Source organism: Crocodylus siamensis, chromosome 7 (genome assembly GCF_052110815.1).
Source record: "Crocodylus siamensis isolate JL-2025a chromosome 7, ASM5211081v1, whole genome shotgun sequence".
Classification (NCBI taxonomy): Eukaryota; Metazoa; Chordata; order Crocodylia; family Crocodylidae; genus Crocodylus; species Crocodylus siamensis.
Genome location: NC_143401.1, coordinates 76,661,119 through 76,681,267, shown reverse-complemented (window position 1 = coordinate 76,681,267; position 20,149 = coordinate 76,661,119). Strand labels below are relative to the sequence as shown.

Genomic DNA, 20,149 nt, shown 5'->3' with positions numbered 1-20,149 from the left:
AAGGATGTAATGAATATTAAACTGAAAACATATTGTACTACACTAGATGACTTTATTCAATCATTCGTCATGTGCTGTATTTTAGGTTTTAAATCAAATTACCATTTCTTCCTGTGTAAGAGAAGAAAAGAAATCTGAATTCAGTCAGGTTTCCTTTTGGTTTATAAACGAGAAAGCAGAAAAATTCACAAGGTGAAATCCTCTCCCTGTGGAAGTTAATGACAAAACTTTGATTTCAAGAACCTCATCAAGATTTCAAGCCTGAAGGTCTTACAAAGTCAGCAACATAAGTAGTTCAGCCCTCGCCGCTAAGTGTCGCTACTGTCATAAAATCAGTGGGTGTGCTGATGATTTGAATTGTTGATATAAAAGCAACATGGGACATTTTCCCTGATCTTCATTATTTTCATTGCTTATGTATTAACTAAAACCCCAACAAACAAATCAAACTTCAGTCCCACTGCCCGGTAGTTTAAAGAAGAATTAAACAGTCAAAGTAGTGTATCTGTCAACTTCAACTATATCCCAACTGAAGACTCTTCCTGTTTTTTATTAATGACAAACTAAGTAAGTAAGCAACTTGCACTAAAAACTAAAAAAAACTTGAAAGTTTATGAGCATTATTTTTTGTATATTTCAAAACCAAAGAAAGGATTATAAACAGTTTAAAAGCTTTAACATTTTAACATTATTCATCAGAGACACTTCTGCATACCCATATGAATATGAGAATGGAGAAGGTTCTATTTAATTTCAGAAAGCTTCCTGAACCTTCGTGGTTTTTTTTCGTGCATTGAAGTTTGGTGTATATGAAAGGATTTCTCAAGGGGCTTTTCCAAGGGTTTCACAGGAAGTAAAGCAGATTGGGTGAAGTAAGAATACTGACTTAAGTTCTTTCTGTATTTTTGGTGGTTGGAAACTGACTTCTGCATTATCTCACAAATGCATAGGAAACATAAAAAGGGAAAATTATGCAGAAAAACATAAATTATGTAGATGCTGGAAAGCCTATGCAAAACATGATATGTGCACATAATAGCATATTTCCCTAGGGTCTAATTGCATCCTTTGGGTACCTTTTGAAGCATCTCAATATTCAGAAGAAAGCAAATTTATTGTAATTTAAAAATATCATAAAAAATAAGGTTGATAAAATGATGTGTGTTATATTGGAAACTTACTGTTCAGCCATTTTCCTAAAGTTGGCCAAAGACGAACGTGCAATAAACTGAAGTATCCAGTATTATGGCATATAAATATGATTCGCAGTTTTAGTCTTTAAACCTCCACTCACCTTTCTGATCCCATCTATCCGTACTACTTAGGCTAGATGCTATTTTCTAGTGCTGTAGACCTGACCTTTGCTATTAAGACTGTGGATCTAAATTTGTGTGAAAATAAATGGCACAAAGGAGAACAAGACAGAGGAGCATTAAAATGTCCATTTTACATGGTTCTGACTGGATATTGTGGTAGTGGATCTGCTGTTGGAAATCCTCATCATAATATCTAGTTTCCAATTAAAACTCCTCCTGAGTCCTGTGGAACAAATTGACAGGTCCTACTTTGCATCAAGAAATGGGTAATCTACAGATAATCAAAATGCCCTAGACCAATTACAGCTGCCCTCAGTGATCTCTTCCCCATTGGGATGAATATCTAAGCTTACTAGAAACTTATGATCACTCACCAAAATCTAAATATATTCATCTGCCTTTTAAAAGGCTTTGCTGCTTTGAACTCAGGAGACAGAAGCTAAAGTAAAACAATCAGAAATTCTTGCTGAGCCACATTTTAACATTTTTCTAGAGTCAGGAGGTTATCATAGTTCTTCTTCAGTAAATGCTCTTTCATCAAAGGCAGAGTCAAATGCCCTAACTATAACTGATTGGGTTCCTTTCAGAGTCTAGAGGATTATCATCATCTTTATGATATTACTGACTTGGGAATACAAATGGTTCATTTTACACTGTCTAGATTGGCTTCAAAGTCAGATAATTGCTTTCATTGATTTAAATCTGCATATAGATTATTTAATTTCAACCCGAGAACATATGGACTCTTTGCTTTGGAGAACAAGCCATTTTGAAGAATGAGCTATCAGTCAAGAATGAGCTATCAATCAAGAATCCAGAGCCACCCACCCTGCATGGAAACACATGCTCCAGTTGCAGCAGTCTGTTGATCCTGGGTTGGTATCGTCAGTCATCTTCAGACTCATAAATAAGGCAATCATGGAAGACAATCATCCTCAATGGCCAGGAACTGTTGAATAAGGGAATCTTAAGAGCTCTAACAAATCTGAAGACGATCTCAGGTCAATATGCTAGACTTGAGGCAGCTTCCCAAGTCTTGTTGTTCTAGTGTGACTGATCTAGAGTTCTGATTTTCATACACCTCATGGGCTAGGGACAGAGATTACACATAAACCAGTCTAAACCTGTAACAGAACAGTAGTTCTGTGCACATAGACTGGTTTCAAAATAGCAGATTCTGACTTAGGTATACTTGAATGAATGTAGTATCAGATTTAATCTCCTTAGTTTAGACTGGTCTATTGAACTTCCGTTCAAGAACCCCTCCTGATACAAATTAGGTTCCCCAGCATCTCAGGAGGCTTTGTGGCCCCCTGCTAAAGTGGGTGGGCTGTCTTCTGCCCTAACTCATCTGCTGTCAGGTATCCCTGCCCCAGGGCTGTCACAAAGCTGAAGTAGCAAAGCCTCTGCTCTCCAGACTGGCTGGCGGTGGCTTGGGGACCAGACAAGGGGGACAATGGCACCCACCCTGGCCCTGGCCCTAGCTTTGGCCCTGGCCCTGACCCCCGCAGCCAGGGTCTGCACAGCAAGGGGAAGTCCTCCTGTGGCTGATAAAGGGGCAGGGTTGGGCTGATCATAGTCCGGCAGAGCTGGGAGGCTTGTGCCTTGGCCAACCAAGAGTGAATGTGAGTTCAGTTCATTAATGGTCTAACCTATGCATCTTAGAGAAACCTGCATAGATTGATCAATTCTGCTTTGGGCTTTTTGACTGTCTGTACTTAGCCCTAAAGTCTTGTGTGGGATTAAAGAGAAAGTATCAAACTCTGCAGGGCCTTTAACAAATGGACCAAATTTCATTTTGCTGTAATCGGAGAACAACTGAAATTGTATGCTTTTGAAATTGTCTCCATCTTCTCTGCTAACTGAATCTGGCCCCAAATATCTGCAGCTGTGGGCTAGTTGAAATTCTAGCCTAATTGAAACCAAATCCTGGTCCTATGAAAGTCAACAGTAATTTGGTCTGATCTCCATGGGATGAAGTTTTGTGCCATGGTAGATGCATTTACACATGTAATTAATGTGAAGTAATAAACTCTAGAACAGTTTGAGCCAGAGTAAACTGCTCCAGGGCACAGCATTTACACTTGCACCTGGGACAGCAGCAATTTGAGTTGGGAAGAGCAGATCCCCAGCTGGCTGACTTGACCAGTACAATTTACACCCACAGTCAATGTTTATACGTGCATTTCAGAGCAATAAAGTACTCCTCTGTAAGACAGGTCCTTGAAAGTACTATTACACAATGGAGTTAATTAGTTTACTGCACCTTAATATCGGAGCACATGAAGACAGTGATGCTTCACAGCAGAGCTAATCACTTTACTCTGCAGTAAAGTGCACATGTAGATGCACGCGGTGATACCTGGAAAGTTCTACTTTAAAGTGTATCAGTAGCTGTTTCTCTGCGCATCCATGTTGAAGATCTCATATACACCAGCAGAAAACAATTTGGCTACTGGGAATCCCTAACCTTCTGTTCTAGGATGTGATACCTTTTCCTCATATAAAAAAAAAAATATAAGAATTAGGTGGATGGTGAAGGAAATCAGATTATATATGAAGTTGTGAATGGTTATTTCTAGCTTCTTTTAGACTTGATTATTGTGTGTCCCTCTCCCTGCTGTCAGATATCTTGTGAGTGCACCCTTCCTATGGGTCCCTGCCCAAATCTTCACTCCAGAGGAAACTTTACAGTTTTGCTACCCAGTACCCCCTTTTCTTATTGTGGCATCTTTAGAACAGGTAATTTGATTTGGCTTCATAAAAAGCTTTTCTTTCTTAATAGCTTTGTAAAAAGACAACGTGTCCTGGAACACACTTTAGTCATTCCAAGGCAAAGTTGGGTTTTTTTATTAAACAATAGGAACACAGTAGTCAGATAAATGGGTTAAAAAACCCAAAGCCCCACATACATTAATCTTAAACTACATTTTTCCTTGCAAGCTTGTGTAAAATCACCTCATCTTAGACACCCCTGCACTTGGGCTGGGAGAAGCTGAAACTGTTTATAACAGTCTCAGTTTCAGTCTGTTGGAGGCTTGTCTTCAGCTGCAGGCCACTCATCCTTCCCGCTTCTTAGCCAGGCAACAGCTCTTAACACTTTTCCAAAATTTGGGCTGGGGGAAAATTAAATATGCTAGCCTAGCTGGGCCATGTTCTCAGTTCATAGCTCTTCTATTGTTCTGTTGAACATCCTTGGTATGCTTTCTGGAGTTCCCATTTTTATCATGAGAAGAAGAGGGAGCAGGAAATGAAATGTATAACAACCTTTGATTTCACTCCACAGAATCATACAGAAGCATGCCAAGAAGACAAACAGAGGCACAGATAGTCATCAAAATAGCATAGAAATTTTCCATGTTTTCCACACCTGTGAAGCAATCTATACCTGTGTAAGTTGCTGGTATATGTTATAATTTCCTTTCATGCCTGATCCTTGGAGGATATTGGATGTTACAGCTCCAAGCTTCCAACTCTTGGCTCCTTACCTCAAGCTTTAGCATACTTAGCCTTTGAGGTCTATTATTCAGTTCCTGTGTTGGCCAAAAGGTGATTGTTTTATATCGGGGTGGACAGCCTGTGGCATGGGCAGCCTGTATGTGGCACGCAGCAGATCAGGGTGAAGACAAGCTGCATAGTGGCAGATAGATCAGGGAGCAGAAAGCAGAGCAGCAGATTGGGTCATAGAAAGTGATTCGAATGGCACTCAGGTAGGATGCAGGGCTAATTTGTGGCAGCCAAAAAGATTAGCCCCCACTGTTTTATGATCAGGGTGTTTGTGGGTCTAAAATATTTTATTAAGTTTTATGATTTGCTTTTTAAAAATGTTTTTCTAGTACTAACAGAGACTGGCTTTTAAAAATATGTTTCAGATTGCTAGAATTTAAATCGGTGTGTGTATAATAAACACACACACACTGATTTAAATTCTAGCAATCTGGAACAATATTTATAGAAAATATTTTTCTGAGATATTTTTGACCGTCCTGTCTTTTTTCTCTTATTAACTTTGAAATCAGTAAAGCAGGTGAGGTTTCCTTTGTTATTTGGAGTCTCAGAGGATTTGAGAATCAAAATCCTCAAATGTGTTGTGAGGCAAATAACCATTTGTAAGATAAATGATGATTGCTTATCGATACTAAGAAAAAGAGCTTTGTCAAATCTGAAGTCGCCTGCCTTTTATAAAAAATATGATTTTGATTCTCCTAGTCTGACAGTCACAAAGCTGATAACCACAGACAAAGAAAACAAAACACCAAGGTGACTCAAGCTTTAAAAAATAGGGGGAGACCTTGGTGACTCTAATAGTTTAAAAAAAAAAGTTTGGGGGAGGGGGCTGTCAAGGGAAGGAATCAAACTGTTTTTTGATAAGCTTATTAAGATTTACAGGAGTTGGCTTTCATTAATGAACAGTCCAAGATGCATTCCACTTCATCACATGCTTTCTGTAATAATCTCCCCTGGGGTGAAAATTACCATTGTGTAGAAAGTCAGCACAAGGCTTTATGAAGCCTCAAGGAGGCATATGGGCTTTGTAGATTTCCTCTCCATAGGTGGATTTCACCCTTTCACAGAGCATTTATCCATGGCACAAAGAAGTTATGGTTTTAGCAAATTTTTTTTATCAGAAGTTCCTTAGAATTGGATTAACATGCCATTTAGGCCAGAAAGGTAGGGTCAATGACAGATCTGCCTGGTTAGTGTTTGTACAGAACCTGCTGCAGTTATATGGGACTGAAATTCTGTTACTACTATAGCTATTATTATTCAACACTTGGAGCATGTCTACACATGTCAATTTAATGTGCCTTAACAATGGCAATTTTAGGCTAATCACGCCTAAATTTTATATCTGCATAAAGCAAATTTAGGCACCTTAAGGGATGTGTAGGCACCTTAATGCTGTGTTTGTTGACTGAGAGCTGGAGCCAAGCCTGTGGGGCCCCATGCTGCTGCTGGGCACTGCCAAGAAGCAGCAATGGCTGTTCTTCAAGGTGCAAATGCTGGAGTTGAAGCGGCGGTTCTGGCAGCAGTGGTACCTGTTGATGTGGCCAAGTTGGTGTACCCAAGTTGGTTGGCACACTGACAGCTATTGATGCTGCCAAAACTGCTGCTCCAGCTTGTCCACCTTGGAGAACAGCACCCACTGCTGCTGCTTCTTGATGGCACCTGGCAGTAGCACAGGGCACTGCAGACTCAATTATGGACTGACTCTGGGGAGGCAGGAAGGGGTTAGAGATGGGGCCAGGGCTAGGCAGCTTGCATCCAGGGGGACTGGAGGCTCCCACCCTTTTGGCCAGTGCTGGGTTGCACTGCCCAGCTATGCTGCTGCATTGCCCAGCTATGCTGCTGCTGGTCTGCACTGCCCAGCTATGCTGCTATGTGCCACCTGGCCTTGGCAGGCAGCTGAGTACCCCATGGCCAGGTCAAATGCTGGGTGCAGCTACCTCGAGTCACTAGACATGGCTTGGGGGCTTGGGCATGCCCTCTGCTCACTTGGAGCCAAGCCACATTTGGCTGTGGTCTGGCGGACCCAGCTCCGCACATGCCGCTGACAGACCACATGGCCCCTGGGCATGCCCCGTGCCTTCCTCTGTGTTCCTGGGCCAGAAATGCTGTAAGTGACTGTGCCATTCACCAGAGTGCCTGGTGTGTGCTGGTCTGTTGGGTGTCACCATTGTCTGCAGGAAGGATATTCAATAATCGAGACAGGTTCTAGAGGGTCCTCAGTGGTTCTTGACTGCCATGACTTTGCTGAATAAATATTTTTAGTAGGGAGGAAGATGTATGTCCTGTCCTCCCTGGTCCTCTCCTGCAATCCTTTTGTCAATCTTCCCATTCTGGGGCTCCGCCTCCCCAACCACCTAGCACCAACCAATGGTGTCGTATTCCAGTCTTCTGAGTTTGGGTCATGGTCTTGGTACATGGCTTGACCATCTGAGGTGGTAAGACGTGTATGGGCATCAGTCCAGCTCACTCAGCACTGGCCTCAGAGGGACCGACTTAGCTTTTATCTGTCCCTGGGTTATCTGGTTTCCCGGTGTTGATCTCAATCCTTTTAGCTTGTCATTGCTGTGGCATGGACAACTGTTTCTTTTTCTCTCTGCAGGTTCTGGGATCACCCAGTCTGTGTGGGAGACATCTGGAATTGAAGGATCACCTTCCTGTAAGTAATAGTGCCATCCTGGACTCACATTCTCTCGCTCATCCCCCTTTAATGGCTGCCACCATCTGTTCTCTGCAAGGCGTGGCTCTGCCCTGGGATGCCAAGTGCCTGCAGGGGAACCCGATTCTGGTCCCCTGGGCTTCCTGCTTGTTGGGGCTTTTATCTCTGGTTCTGCAGGCCAGCCATAAAGTGGGATCACCCCGGCATGGGAGCCGATCCTGGCTTCTCCCAACTCAGCTGTTCCTTTGAAGTTTTTTCTTCTGCCATGGCACTTTCTCTTGCCGCAGCTCCGCATCCACTGCTCCCTCAGTTTGGCATGGTCTTGCACCAGCACCGGTCTTCATCCCCAGGTGAGTTCCCCTCTGGGGCTTTACCTTATCATAAATGCATGCATTATTTACACTGATCCCAGCCACTTTCCCAGCATGGCACCCACCTGCCACCTAGAGGCCCAGGTGTGGCTGTGCATGTGGCAGACTGTCCAGGGTGCTGCCCAGGACAGGCTACAAATGCATTCACGTGGTGAGCTGCATTAAAGTGCCTTAAGACATTCATGTGTAGACACATGCCTAAATTGCCTTGATGCTTCTTAGGCTAAGGCATATTAAGTTTAGGCATGCATAAATTCACATTCACACCCTTATAATAGTATTTAATACAGACTTTTAGTGGGATTTCCTTTCACTTTTAAACACTAACTGCAACTTTAAAAAAGGAGCAGGTATCTTGTTGCTGAAAGGAGGTGGTGGGCTTTGGAAACTACAGGTGAACACAGTCTAGAACACTGGATCATGCATTAATCTGTAATAACATTTCCAATAGAAAAATGCTCAGCTATGCATTAAACCAGTGAGAGCATATGGTCCCTAGTCTTAGAATATTTACCTTACTCTGATCCAGAATACAACTGTTGCTTTACTAAAAACTCTCCAGAAATGTTATAGGTACATACAGATGTTACCCTTAAATTGATCTAACAAGGGTTAGATCAAACCATTGCACCAAACCATACACAAGTTTGGAAAGCTAGGTGGGACAAAAAAGGGCTGCCTGTACAGCTCTTAGTTCATCCATTGTAGATCTCACACTTAGATCCACCTAATTAGAATTAGGTCAATCTAAGTTCTGATCTGTACAGACATTCAGGCAGTAAGATTGGGCAAAAAATGGCTGTCCTGATCTAACTTTAGTTGATGTAACCAGAGCCTGATCTAACCTGAATGTGTGTACTAGGGCAACCCTAGATGGACAACCTCCTCCACTCCATAGATTTGTCAGCCCCCACCGCAGACCAGGTATGCCAGCCCCACCCCCAACCCACTAATCCTCTTACAGACATGCTAACCCCAACTTACTTATATAGTGTTCCCGATGTGATTCCCAGTAGCAGTGAACATGTGTACACACAGGACCTTATCTATGAACACACAGCTTGAAGTGAATCATATGACTGTAGATCAGGTCTGGGAATGTGTGTACACATTTGCAGTATCGTCCCAAAGTTGGAAAAGCACAGCTTCTCACTCTGGCCCTGGAGTTGTCCTTTTCCCCCACACCGGGACTGGGCTATCTTTAGTCCTCTGACCCCCTATCTTCAAAACCACAGTTTTTGCTTGCCCACTGGTAAGTGGCAAATGGCCTAGCAGACAGGGCCCCTCCACCAATCTGGAGGTGAGGGGGGAGGGCAAGCAGTGAAATGAAAAAAATTAAAGGATCCACTGCAAGGGGAACTTCCTCCACAATTTACAGAGATCCCTGATCATGAATAATGATGTTATTTGAAGTTACTACTCCATTTTCTGACCCCTTCTACTCTTTTTTCTGGAAGGTTCTCACTCCTCAGGTACAATCTAAAATTAGGTTGCCGGCTCTTCAGGGCAGGATCCGTGTCTTTATATTTCTTCTGTAAAGCACTGAGCATACCTTTGACCATTGTAAAATTTATTAACGATAATCAAGAGGCCAGTTGGAATCACTTGTGCACAGCAACAGTTCTTTAGTAAGAATATACCAGTTGTGTGGAGAACAAGAATGTATTTCTTCAAAAACGTGGAAACTCTGAAATGCCACATGGTGAGAAATGTGAGCTCTGGGTGAAGAAGCAAGGCATTTTTGAGCATCTTAGGCAAGGGAGATTACTTGAATAATTGTTTGTTTCTCTGCCTTGGTCTTTCCTCATTTTACCAATTTATTCCTCATAGGGAGAGGGTGTGGGAAGAGAAGAGAGTGGTATTTCTGACTTTAAACACAACTCTGTCACAGAGAGTCCATCTGTCCATCCATCTGTGAATATACTGTAATTATTAATAATACAAGTGATGTCATGAGTTTCTTGGCAAGAAGATGGGCCCCAAGGGAATGCTCTGGAGCAAGTCAAAGAAAACAATAGTTGCTGTGTATGTAGCTAGGGATACATTTGGCTAGCTAGCTCCCACTTTTTAAGTGCCAAACCACTCTCAATGGAAGGACAGCAGCATATTGAGTTTGCACATAAGCTTCTAGTGAGGTCACACTGGCTCTGTCTCAAGGAAGCATTGCTAGCAGAATAATGGCTGCACACTTAGAAAGCATATATATTAAAAAATATGCTATCTCCCCTAAATGCTTGCCAGCCACTCCTAAAAATCAAAAACATTCAACATTAAAGCTAAAGCTTCACTTTAAGCCATTTAACAGAGTAGACACCAATAAAAACTGCATTGATAATATAACACTGGTGTACAAATAGCTAGAAATGGGAAGACTGGTATACTATAGATAGTTTTAGCCTTAACTTCATATGATCGTTGTATTTGTAGATTATGTAGGAATTCACGCCAAAAGAGCATGATGCAATGGAGGCATCACCATTTTTCAAATTAGTCACACTTTTCAAAAGTTTGATCTTGCAGTCCTTGTACATTTCAGATTTCAGGAATGTAAGAACTTCAGTACCCTGATCAATTCCACACCAATTGTCATCCATTACTCACCCATTCACAGCCAATCAGTGTGCGCCCAATCAAGATAAAAATCTATGACGGTTATGGAGTACTTATAACCTTTCACCTTTTTAGATAGACAAGATGCTTTTCTGAAATCAGAAATCTAAATTAATCCCACCTCTAATTGTAGCTCTCCCTGGACTGGGAAAGAGTGGTTGCAGCATGGCAAACCTACCCAAACCAGCATAAAACTTAGTTGCTTGGTGCTTGAGAGCAATAAAGCCACTTCACCATGTGCTGCACAATTTGGCTCAGGACTACAGGTTCTTGACAGTGGATGCCTGTGCTACCGTAAACAAGGATATTGGTACCTAAGCTAACACAGTTAAAGCTATCTTGGGTATATGTAACCATTATGCAACTGCATCTTTGACTGCAATGTAGACATCTCTTGGCCCACATGAAAATGAAAATGTAGTAATTTTAATGTGCTGTCCAGATTTTTTAATTGCCAAAGAGAGCTCCTTGCCCTCACCTGGGATTCAATCCCATGTTTGTCAGCTCAATAAGATTATTTCCATTAATTTTAAAGGGAGTTGAATCACATTTCTGGAGATGTTCCTTAATGGCTTTCAGCCTTCTGCATCTCCTGAAAAATGACAGATATTTATGGAAATATTTTAAAGATATTCTTGTCACTTAGGAAAGATATCCATCCCAGTTGTATCCTTCACACCTGGGGCCATAGTCATTTTTTTGAATAACTTAGGTGACCCAGCAGGTCAGTGATCCGAGTCAGGAAAAAAATCTAGGATTCCTCAGTCCCAGTCCAGCATCCAAATGGACTGAGGTCTTCAGGCCCTGCCCCACTGTAATACAGGACGATTATAGAATACTCCCAGAGATTGTATGATATCATGTACTGAGACACGCCCAAGAGAAAACTAAATTGCTTTATGATCAACAGTTGTGTTCAAAGAAATAGACAGTTTGTATGATGCGAGTTTCTTCTTGCTGAATTATTTAATAGTGAGGAGAGTCTAGGCTAATTTTGTCAATTTTGGGAGGGTTGCAACTATAACTCTCCTCACATTACTTTTTGGTGCCGTGCACCCACTGATGGATGCAAAGTGTTGAGGGTTGAGACCAATCGATGTGGTCAAGCAGAAAGTAAAAACCTGTTACTTTTTATGACCTCATGGCAGTGACTACAAATATGTTGCAAGTCCCTGCTTTCACACCATGAATTTTGGAATCAAACTCCATTACAAGTAAAAAGTAATGCCATCTTAAAAACAGGAGTTAACTGTTTCATCAGCCAGAAATTATTGACAGTAGTAACCACAGGTCTAGAAGCTGTGAAATTATGTAACAGTAAACATATTCAACCTGGATATATTATAAATACAATATAAGTACCTGAAACCCACATAGTATTGCATAATACATGTTCCTAGTAAAGCAGGTCTTCTCTGTTTGAAATGGAATATCTTTGGAACCGTTTATTAAGATAAAGTAGCGCCATCAGTTCTTCCTGTTTCATCTGGGCTATACTGATATAGTATCTCACTGTTCTTTCCACAGACTGAAAAGGATAGGTATTTAATGAATGAAAAGATGTTGCAAATAGAAGTGGCTGAACTAACTCCAATTAAACTAAAACTTCACATTCATCTTTGTAATGTTTAACATTCCTCTAAACATACCTTGTTCCCTCAAACTTTCTGTAGAAGCTTGCATCCTAATCTTTTTGGCATCTTTGTTGCACCGAATTTTTTTAGTTTCTGCACGTTACTGCACATATTAGGGTACATCCAGATGTGCATGGATGTTTGGTTCCCCAGGGACAACTAGCAGCGGTGCACCTTGCACCGCAGCTACTTGCCACCCTGGGAATGGCTGTGCCATGCGTGCTTTGGCGCAAGGCAAGGTACCCTGGGGACAGTAGGGGAGGCTAGAGCCAGCACTGTGGTGGCCCCAGAAGACTTACCTGGGGTCCTGGCAGCATCCAGGCAGAGCCTGACTGGCAGCTACAGCATGGCTCCAGAAGGCTTAGCTCCACTTTTTAGCAGGGCATGCTGCCCAAGCAGATAATAAAAATGGTGCAGTGTGCACATGCACTGCAAAGAACACCAGACTGTGAGGTATGTGGTGCTGCAAATGTGTTTGCGGTGCCACGTACTGCATGAGTGCACTTGTCTAGACATGCCCCTAGTGGAGGCCAAGCCAGTGCTGGGTAGAGTGGTACTATCACCTGCTGTGTCTAATCTACTATACTTCTGTTAATGCATGCCAAAACAGCATCTGATTTTTTGTGGACAGCCATTCACTGCTGATCCACGGTGAGTTTCTGATTGAGCAAAACCTCCGGATCTGTTCCAACAATGATACTTCTTAAGCAGCCCTCTCCCATTCTGTATTTATGAAAAGTTGTTTTCTTCCCTATAATTAGCATCTTATATTTGTCTTGGTCAAATTTCACTATGTTGTTTAGTGCCTTAGTTCTCCAGTACATCTAAATCCTTTTGTATAGTAACCTTATCCTCCAAGTCTATTATTTGGTCTATTTAAAATGACCCACTCCCACTTTTTACCCACATAAAGCTGGACTAGACAAAGTATCACAGGTAAGCGTAGAATGTAATAAAAGTAGTAAATGATCTGGGAAGACTTGGGGTTAAGTGGCTAAAGACTGATTTAATGTATATACTCTACAAGCTCTTCTTTTGTGTATCCCACCAAAATGAATGGGCTGACCTGGAATCAGGCAAAGCAATCCAGGAATGTAGTAAAAAAGTTAAATCAGTAGTTGTTAGGCTACTGTATATGTAGCCTATGTTTGGCTATTTCTAGATGAATTTTGGAGCTGTGTATCCTATCCCCTATGTCAGTTGGCTGACCGTTCTAAAAACAGTGGATAAATGCTATTTGGCTTGGACTAACAGTGCTTTTTTTTCAAATCGTATAGAAATGGGATGTGGAGAAATGTCCGTACAAATTGGAACAGGCTGATAAAAGAGGAAGAGTTGTTAGAAAAATAATGCAAAGGAAATAGAATTATTAGAAATCCATGTATAAATCTTATAGATTCATAGCTGTAGGGTTGGAAGGGACCTTGTAGATCATCAAGTCCGACCCCCTGCCCTCGGCAGGAGAGCAAACTAGACTCAAATGGCCCCAGCCAGGTAGATGTCAAGCCTTCTCTTAAAGACCCCCCCAGGGTAGGAGCCATCACCACTTCCCTTGGAAGTTGGTTCCATATCCTAGCTGCCTCGACTGTGAAGTAGTGCCTTCGGTTGTCTAGTGTAAACCTACTCTCTAACTTCTTGTGGTCATTATTCCTTGTTACCCTGGGGGGCACTAGGGGGACCAAGGTCTCTCCCAAACCTTGCTGGTCCCCCCTAGTGAGCCACCAGGTCCCCCCTCAGCCTTCTCTTGTGAAGGCTGAACAGGTTCAGGTCCCACAGTGTCTCATTGTAGGGGCTGCCCTGCTGTCCTGGATCATGCGGGTGGCCCTCCTCTGGACACTCTCCATGCTGTCCACATCCCTCCTGAAGTGTGACACCCAGAACTGAACACAGTACTCCAGTTGCGGCCTGACCAGTGTCGCATAGAGTGGGAGGATCTCCTCCTTGGCCCTACTTGAGATGCATCTGTGGATGCACGACAAGGTATGGTTAGCCCTACTGACTGTGTTCTCTCATTGTCGGCCCATGTTCATCTTGGAGTCAATAATGACTCCAAGATCTCTTTCTGTCACTGTGCTCTTGAGAAGGGAGTTTCCCAGCTTATAAGTGTGCTGCTGGTTCCTACTGCCCAAGTGCAACACCCTGTACTTGTCAGTATTGAAACCCATCCTATTTTCGTTAGCCCATCCCTGTAACCTGTCCAGATCCTGCTGTAATATGTCCTTCTCCACTAGCGTGCCCACCTCACCCCAAATCTTGGTATCACCAGCAAATTTAAACAGGCTTTTCACCCTGTGGCCCAAGTCACTAATAAAGAAATTGAACAGCGAGGGTCCAAGGACCGAGCCCGGGGGGACGCCACTACCAACTTCCCTCCAGGTCGAAAAAGACCCATTCACCACCACTCCCTGAGTACGACCCTTCAGCCAATTTGTAATCCATCTGACTGTGGAGGCATCAATGCCACAGTCATTTGTTTTTTAATAAGAATCGGGTGGGAGAAGGCATCAAAGGCCTTGCTGAAGTTCAGAAAGACTACATCCACCGCGACACCTGCATCCAATGCTTTTGTGACTTGATTGTAGAAGGCAATCAGGTTGGTCTGACAGGACCTGCCCCTAATGAAAGAATGCTGGATGCCCTTCAGCATCATCCCTGCTGCTGGCCCATCACAGATGTGCTCCTTCATAATCTTCTCAAAGAGTTTCCCCAGGCTTGAAGTAAGACTAATGGGCCTATCACATGTATATACATTTTGAACCTATAGGGCACATCTACACGTTGCCACATGGTGACATTGCTACAGCACCATGCTTTAGTACTTTGGAAGTATTAAAGCACGGCACAGTATGGGCGGTTACTGCACTGTGTGTACAGTGCACATTTAGATTTTGAGGTTACATTGCCAAAGCGGTGTACTATACCCGGGGAGTGCACCACTATGGTGACGTAGCTGCCAATCATGTGCAGACCCATGTGTTCTCTACATTGCCATAGGGTAAGATGTAAATGCACCCATAGTGTAATGCCAAGCAATTACAGGAGCAAAGAAATGCATGCTGCATGTGTCTGTCTATATTTCAAATCAACATAGCCTGTGATACAGCAGGAGTTTCTCAGCACCACCATCCCTGGCTATATGTGGAAGATTAATACAAAGTAAAAGATCACTCCTTAACCCTCCCACCCTCCCATCTGCTGGCTACCCTCATCTGGTGCTGCTTTAGCAAGCAGTATTGTTTCATGTGTGATAAAGGAATAGGTATGATTAATCAGGTACTGTAGGAGTTCCTAAATAGTTGTGGCCCTGCTGAGCTTGGGGTTGCTGGTGTAGGCAGTGAAGATTGTAGGGAGGCTATTTTCTGCCAGTTAAAAAGTCTACAAAACATGCTAGTATGTTTGCGGTGCTCATAGGAAGCAAAATTCAGTAGCTTTCCTCATCTCAGCTCCCAGTATTATTCTTTGTGATTAGGCTAATGAGCCCTGACTCTTTCAGGTATAGTATGCTGTGATACCCACAGGGGTTGGGATCTTCATCAGACAATTAGGTCTCTCCCTCTGTGCAAGTATTTTATAATAAATAATAAGTAGGCTTAATGCAGTGTTGAAGCTGGTCAGCATAGTCATTAGCCTGCACAGCTACTTAGTTTAACTTAATTCGGAGTTGTTTGCAGTACACCTGCTTTATAATGAATGTTAAAGCTTCGCTAAAGTAAATATTTAGGTTTCTTGACTAGATTTATGTTAATGTCAAAGACTGTTCGATACATTGAAGTTGCATTTATTTGGGTGCTGGGAATATGCTGTATTGTATGGTTTCATCTGCACTCACATTAGTTCCGTTAAAAAATACCATAGTTACCATTAAAAATTCAACAGCTAATGAACAGTGATAGCTGGGGTAGCACAGATTTTTTTTCCCCATGACTTTAAAGATGTATATGTGGGAAACACATTTTGTGGTTTAAAAAAAAATCATCTAGCAAATTCTGAATCTTTTTCAAGATTTCCATCTGGTTTAGCAATGCTTTTATTTTAGTTTCCCCTTGTCCTCTGCCCAGCTGGCCTGGCCTGCTCTGTCCTTGTGATATATAGTGAAGGGTGGTATGCACAGTAATAACCTTCTCTGCCAAAGCAGAATGCAGTTGGCCAGGTCTCATCCCTACAATATTTCTGATAATCCCTTACTCTCGGCTACAGTCATAGAAAGCATGTGGGGGATTGTCTGTCAAAAGCATCAACACTGCTTGGATAATTGCTTTTGATTTGATTTTGTTCCTTTTTGGTAATATCTCTTTGAATGATTGCTCAGGTGCTCTTCAGTATTATTTGAGAGAAATTAAAAACTCGAACTAAGTAATACAACTGGCCAAATGCTTTGACTATCATGAACCCAACTCCTCACCAAATTACCATTTGCCAAAAATAAATCCCCTTCCAGTTAGAAAGCCAGGCCGAACAGATGTCTTGCACTGTGCTCTATTAATAAGCAGACTTAGGCTTTGGTAGCTAACAATAGCTGGCAAATTCCAGTGCTGAGAGGCCTCCACTGACAAAGCTGTTTCTGGAAAAGACAAATGATGGACATTTTTTACTTCATTTGCAGCTAGCACCACAGAGTTAAGTTTGGGATATATATCGAAAATTTGGACTATCACATACCAGCCAAATGCACGGTTCTTCTGGCAGTACAAAATAGGCCCATTTCTGGAGAATATAGTCTGTCTTCCTTGGAGATATCAGGATATGGACTGCTGTTGATGAAGCAATTTTTGTTTGTCCCATAACAAAATAACTTCACCAGTTTATATTTTGGTGTTTCATCTTCCTTTTTTGTGGGGGTCAGCAGAAAGGAGGAGGTGGTTACTCGGAGTAAAAGTAGTTTAAAAAAAATTCTCACAGTAAGCTGGAGACTTCCTTCTGGTTTTTGAAGAGCCTGAATGTTGTAAGGTATTCACCTGTTTTACTGAGAGATGAAAGGCTGCCAATGGGAGGACAGGGAGGAAAGCAGCCCCAGATGTCCATTCTGATTCATTGACACCTACCAACTGCTTTTTGATAGGCTTGATCATGAGGTCCTGGGGAAAAGGCTGCAGACTTAGGCTAAGAACAGGCATTACGCTCTGGCTTTTTGAATATGTGTACTTAACCTTAGGCTCTGGGTGGAGCTACTTGTTTGCCATGATCCTACAGTAAGATTTCATTCCCACACCCTGGTGTTCAACATCAGCAATGGTGATACTGCGGTGGTAGCATGTTGATGCTATGCAAAAGATCAGTTCTATATTGTATTTTCACCGGACCCAGCTGTTACATTGATATGACATACTAAATGTCTTGCCAGAATTTGGGTTTAATGAAAGTGAACTTCCTATAGCTTAATCCAGACAACGTGGTTGTGGTAAGCTGAGGACAAGCAGTGAAAAATGACAAAGGTGATTTCTGTTCCTTCACAGAAAACCATTTTCTTGCCTTCTGTGACTTTGGTGTGGAGCGCAGTGCATGGCCCTTAGGGGGAGCAACTGACTCAGAGTACATCATTTAGAGGATGAATAATAGTCTTGCTTCACTTTGCACTGGACCGTATGCTGCACTTGTAGTGCCGGGTGACTCTGGTGCTAGCAACATTTGATGTCTGATTTGCTTATATATTTAATATATTTAGGTAATGATGCACAGCCAGTTTTCTTAGATACTTCTATCGCAGTTCTTGTTTGTTACAAATTGCTCTAATATCACATAAGGGATTGGAAAGGAAACTTCAGCTCCTTTCATATCATTATTGTTGCTAGGAAACCACTCCCTTTGACTATGTATGTTGAGTATGTCTGTATTTGCCTTTGGCTCTCTGAAGGACAAGAGTCACCATGTGGTGCTGGAAAAAATGTTGAAAAGTACTTTACTTTAAAATCGAAAACTGTGCCAAATGATTTTCTGGATTACAGATGCTGCTGCTTTGGTATTCCACAGTTTGCAAAAAGTAGAGATGAGCTACATACAGGCGGACTCTCCCATACTTTGTGTTTTAAAGTCAGGCTGCAGTCTTAGTGCCTCCTTCTGCTACCTGCATTGCCTGAACAGCTCAAGCACCATATGGGAAAGGGAATGCAGAGTGTTTGCACTTAGTTACCATTCAGGGGAAACCACTTTCTTGGTATCCATGTGCTTAGCATGTTGCACATATTCTCTGGCTTTCAGAAGACAGCTACTTGATTTACAGAGGTTTGTTTTTCTGGGGAAAAAGATGCCTTTGTGATTTCTTGCTTTCTCGCTTATGTTTCAAGAGTGAAGTCCAGTGTCTAAAAAGCACATAAATAAATGTGTTTGGTTGCTTTTCAATGCGTCTGGGTGGAGCTCCAGGGGCTTACAGCCAATAAGTCTAGTTTGAAAATATGAGTTGTTTGTTGAGAACTTACAAAACTTAAGGCTTGATTTTGTTCTGAACTTTTCCATTCAAAATGGCATGTGCAAATTTTTATCTTGGGTGCAAAATAAGCAGTGTAGGCAACATTTTTCTCTTGGGTAAAAGAAAATTTAACAGCAAGATACCAGGACATTGCACACAAATTATACCCTATCCTAAGTAGAGGAAGAAATTCTAGCATGAAATAAAATAAATAAATTGAAAACACTGATTTTTGATCATTGAGAAGCAACTTAGAGTAGTCTGGTTCTGTGCGTTCAAATTTGAATTTTCAGGTGCATAAAGAAAACCAGCTATCTCAAACCAGAGTGTAAATATGTGTATATATTCTGGGACAAATGAAAATGTGGTTCTCTAGTTTTCAAAAGGACTTAATATATAAAGATTTGTAGATTTTCCCCCTCCCCCCTAGATCTATAACTGGCAGAAGTACATTCTTGCATGAAGAATTAAATAATGTTCTGGGGATTTTGCTTGTGAGCTTAATTTCTCATTCTGTTTTATACACACTGAAGAATAAAAAAATAACAGCCCAAACTGCTAGTGCAAATCCAGTTGGTTTCTGCTTTGTTTTCAACAGAATCTATTGTGTGAAGAATGAGTGAGAAGCTCAGTGCTGGTAGTCCTGCTGCTGCCAGTATTTGTGCAGTTAATGGTATGTACATCCAGTGCCAAGAGTTTTCCCAGAACAAAGAAATGTTATTGAAACATACTAGTGAATTCTAACCTCTGAAAAGCCCTGCAGACTGAACTGAGCACCCTCAGCCCTGCTCTGGTTTCACTATCGCTTGTGCTCTGCTGTGTGGATTCCTCACTTCTGACTCCGCTTCTGGACTCCCAGACTGTGGTCTGGGCATGATTTTTTTTTTTTTTTAAATTCAAGACCTCTATGCCTTGTCTCCAGTCTCTAGGCTATTTCTTACTACCACCTCATTACTGAGTACTCTTCTTCTAATGTCCCTGTTGATGCTCCTTTTGATTTCTAATTCTCCCCAAATGACGGCTACTTTGTTTATTATTTTTGGCTATTGTTTCTATTACGGTAATACCCAGATAGCCTATTTAAGATTTTGGATCCCATTACACTAATCCTGGTTTATATACATGAGGGATTTTCTACTCTGAAATGCTTCTTGTGGAAATAGGACAAACAAGGGTGGGAGAAAGGAAGTATCAAAAAAGATGGGACAGTGAGGCACAGACATTTAAGTGATTTGCCCCAAGAGTTTCACTCAGATATCTGGTGTTTGAGACCAGTATCACAGCTGTGAAACCAATTCTGCTTATAAATGCAATTGCTGAGAATGCTACATTCATTTTCCCATTGCTTGCTCTTTGGCCCTCCACCTTTTTTTTTTTTTTCACTTTGCTCCTTATTGATGTGCAAAGGGGAGAATAATTTATGTTTCCTTCTGCCATCCAATTGTAAGGGAATAATTAAAAAAAGAAATCTTAACCTTAAAGGATTTGGTTGTTCTGACAAATTAAAAACCGCCTCCTGTGAATGAGTTTAAAGACCTCCAGATCTATTCTTACCAGCTTTACACAGCATCCAGGTGGAAAGATAAGTTTGAGGGCCCCAGACCATGGTGAGTGTTCCTAATGTTTCACAATTAACCTGCACAAAATAT

At 41.9% G+C, this 20,149-nt stretch overlaps 1 long non-coding RNA gene across 1 annotated transcript; it reads left to right on the top strand.

Annotated features, from left to right (window-relative positions):
- Positions 1–2,035: 2,035 nt before the first annotated feature.
- Positions 2,036–19,473, top strand: LOC149859991 (uncharacterized). The gene is made up of 5 exons (XR_016443667.1): positions 2,036–2,191; positions 4,603–4,708; positions 7,426–7,482; positions 7,770–7,832; positions 19,099–19,473. It is a non-coding gene; the product is annotated as an uncharacterized LOC149859991 (long non-coding RNA).
- Positions 19,474–20,149: the final 676 nt, after the last annotated feature.